The following is a 3,894-nucleotide window of genomic DNA, read 5'->3' as shown; positions in this document are numbered from 1 at the left end:
CAAGGAATCAGATTATGACAGAAATCTTCAATATTAAATCATTACTAAACATAAGCAATCCGTCCTTGATGATCAAGAAGGTGCTTTCAGATCTTTCTCTGCCTTAAAGTTCTCATGAACAAAATTGATTATCAGTGCACTACAAATGTGTGGAAAAGAAAATGCCAGGTAACACCTGCAAGAGGCTGGGCACTGTGTGGCTTTTTTCCACTTTTATCATTCCAGGCCAAGGAAACAAATAGAATCTATCAACACGGTCCTGCCTCTTGGGACATATATTCTAAACATACATCCATTCTTATTCCCAATGAGAAAGAAATCATTGCAAAAGAATCTCACCTTTCACCAAATTCTACCCTTAAAATCCTAATCCAGTCATATCACTGTGCACAATATTTTTGGCAGTCACAGACCCTATCGCGAAGCAGATCAATAAACAATCATAGAATTTAAGTGGTATTTAAATGCCCCTCATTGGGTGGGTCAGACTGCATGAGGCAGCGTGGCTGTGTGGAGGACCAGAGGTCTGGACTCATGGTGAACAGCTTTTTTCTGCCAGAGAGTTACCAAGGCCAAGGTGCTTGACTTGCCTGTTCTTCAGTCATCCTAGTACCTATATCCCTAGCAAACTTAAGCCAATGAAATATCTGCAAGCAACTGTGTCCAAAGAAAGAGCTCAATAGTTGCATCTCCAAGAAGTGGCCACTTCAGAAAGGCATTTCTTGGCAAGCTAGAGCAGACTGGGGTGAAAGTTGTACCGAAGGCTTGAGAAGAGCCTGATGTGTTTCACAAGATTGAGCTCCACCACATTGGCCTTCAACAGTGAGAAGAGTGCCATCTTCTTGCCAAAGCCCTTGTGGCAGTACACCTGGGACAGGTAGGTGAGGGTCCAGCGGGCCACCCGGGCAGGGAAAGGTATTGCCAGGGTGCAAAACTGTGAAGCAGGGACCACGCTGTACAGGGAAGGACGCAGCTGCCGCAGCTCCAGGAAATAGTGCCAGCCCACCAGCTTTACCTGACCCATGCTGTACAGGAAGAAGAGCATGAAGGGTTAGCTAAACCCCGGCTGGCTGGCAAACTGCATATATATCCAGGTTAGTAAGGGCCCCAGCAACATGCCGACACCAACCCGCTTCAGGATCTGCATGGGCTCCGGGTGATATAGTGCTGGAGCCTTGCAGGGTGATAGAGCTTTAGATAAAGTGCATATCTGAGTTGCGGCTCAGAGGCCGAAGAAGGTGCTCCAAGACTGGGAAGATCTGCTCTTCTGAAACGGGGTCATCTTCCACCATCAGGATGTAGTCTGGGTTTAGGTCTGCAGGGAGGATTCCAGACAACAGATGTAGTCCTGCTTCTCTTTCTCAAACGAATTGGTCATCCTCCGTGCCCTCGTAGCTGTTGACCACAGAGACATACTCGGACAGCAGCTTGGCATCTAAATGGCTCACGCTCCACTCCACGTTGCACAGGAAAGTTGGTGCCCCTCGCGCTAGGGGCCTCATTGTTGAAGGAGCTGATGAAACTGGGACATGACCTGCAGGACATAGTGGAAGCCAGGTTGCCTGTCCACTGTGATGATGGTGATGACCAGCCAGGGGCGGGGAGTGGCCTGCCAGACGACGGGCACCGAGCCGTTGACAGAGGGCAGCGGAGGGCAGCTTCACCCTCTCTCAAGCTTTGCTGCAGGAACTCTTGGTTCGTTCGGTTCAGATGCCAGTGGCGCAGGTAGAAGTAAAAGTTCAGAAGCTAGTGACAGGCCAGGGCACCCAGCAGACCAAAGGTCGCCACCGTTAAAATGAAGCGCTGGACAGCAGTGCTGCCCCAGGAGAGCTTCCTCAGCCTCCGGAGGAGCATGGCAGCTGGAGAGGTTGAAATACTCATGAGGTCAACTTCTGGTCAGGTCTGGTCCCAAGAACAAACCATCGTGGACCACAGGCCAGAATCAGTGCAAGGCAAATCTGGACTCGCACGCGCCCAGCTCGCGCCTTTCTGTCGGCCTCACGGTGCCACAGAAGCAGGCGAGGGGTAGGGAAGTGCCCTCACTGTGACATTCAGTCATCCCTGCACGGATGCTGGCCCTGGCTGCGCGGGGGACACCCTTCTGGGGTTCCGGCAGTCCTCCGGCAGGAAGCGGCCAACGCCACAAGTAAGGCCGCAGCGAAGCCTCTGGTCTTGAGCCCATTATGATTGCCACCCAGAGGATCACCTGATATTCACGGTCCTGCTATTCTGTGAACATGTGGTTTGGCCATTGGCCCTACGGAGACTTTCAAGGTGGCAGGACTATGGGTTCATGCCCCAGGCATCCATGGACCATGCTGTTCAAATCCTGCACCTCCTGAGAATGGGCCAGATAGGTCCACATCAGTCAAAACCTAGGATTAGAAAAAAAGGAAAAATAACTGGTTTGCCCCTTCTCCTTCACCTTCTTGAGCCTAAGCTTTAAAGAGGCTCCTAACCCTGCCCCCAAATAAGGGGACTTTGTTCCTCTAGAACAGCAGCCTGCTCACCCTCTTGAGTGGGGAAAGAGAAAACTTTCTCTCTCATTGTTTAGTAAACGTTTCATCCTGCCACATGGCTGTATGAGCTTAAGGCTTATGATTTTTAAACCCTAAGAAAATAGATTTTTCAGGGTAAGATCTGGTTCACTGTTTAACCAAAGTTATGTTGAAAGAAATTATTTTATTATTATTTCTTAAGTCACTCAGATAGCTTATTTTAAGTTTATGGTTATTTAACGTTCGGAAGAAGCAAGGAGTACTGTGTGAACGTGAATATAAAATACATGCCAAAGTTTAGTTTGCCAAAGAAAAAATGGCAATAGTAGGCAAAATTCACATAGTTCTATGCATTTTAAATCAGAAAGTATCCAAATGGGTTGTGGACTTGGATGTGGCATTTCAGGGTTAAGGTTACAATTAATTGATTACTATTACAAAACTAACTTGGGGAACCAAGATCCCACTGGTAACACCTCACATCACTTTAGTCCGGGCCTCCTTAACTTTAATCCCTCTTTAGGGCTCTGAGTCCAGGATGCATATTCCTTCTTGTCTTGTGACATAAAGAGACCCAGTTTTGAGGCTCAGCCCTCTAGAATGCAGTGGTGTGGATGACGCCCCCATGAATTTCAGACAGTCTGGCTCAGCTGTGATGGGCTTAACTGGGGAGGAACCTTCCCTTGGTTTGTAGCTGCTATTGGAGCTAGAACCATTGTTTGTCAAATCATGACTGGATGACCCCGTCCAGCTTTTAAGAGAAAAGATCTGACATTTCCCAACCCCTGCAGCCTTTGCTTCTGTTGTTCATGACACGAAGCCTCCACTCTGGCCAGACAGGAGCCCAGTTCTCTGATTCCTCTCCAGTGGTCTTTCCTTTGGGGCCATCACAGTGGCTGCTGCTGAGATTACATTTAATGTCACCCTCAGTTAACCTGACAGGATCCAGCTCTCCCAAACCCCTCCTGGACTGAGAGAAAAGAAGAAGCTTAAGGCAGGAAACAGAAAATGGCCTTTATGTTCCTGGCTTTTCCTGCAGGTAAATCTCTCAGAAAATTGCTGTTTTATTGTTTCCAGGCATTTGGCTCATATTATACAAGCACAAGCCTGGAAGGTTCTGTCAGCCCATCTATCAGCTTTTACAGGGTGAGGACTTCTGGAAAACATGAAAACCACTCAACAAATTGGAAATGTTAATGACATGGTCCAAGTAAACATCAAATCTTGGACATTTCCTTCCTGTACCTTTCTCCAGCTAAAAATGATATGAAACACTATTGTGAAGGGAACTTTTAAAAAACATATGTGAGTGTGTGTGTGTGTGCGTGCGCGCACACACTCAAAGAGGAGAACCTAGTCAAAACCACGGAGAATTTCCAAAGGAAATGAGCCATTC

The 3,894-nt window shown here is 47.8% G+C and overlaps 1 pseudogene across 1 annotated transcript; it reads right to left on the bottom strand.

The window, feature by feature from the left end:
- Nucleotides 1-730: 730 nt before the first annotated feature.
- On the bottom strand, nucleotides 731-1,977 carry LOC307194588 (post-GPI attachment to proteins factor 4-like; annotated as a pseudogene). The gene has a single exon. The product of its transcript is annotated as a post-GPI attachment to proteins factor 4-like (transcript).
- Between the last annotated feature and the right edge of the window lie 1,917 nt (nucleotides 1,978-3,894).

This window comes from Stenella coeruleoalba (assembly GCF_951394435.1).
Source record: "Stenella coeruleoalba genome assembly, chromosome: 11".
Taxonomy (NCBI): Eukaryota; Metazoa; Chordata; class Mammalia; order Artiodactyla; family Delphinidae; genus Stenella; species Stenella coeruleoalba.
Note: the sequence above shows the minus strand (reverse complement) of the source record. Positions and strands in the feature narration are given on the sequence as shown.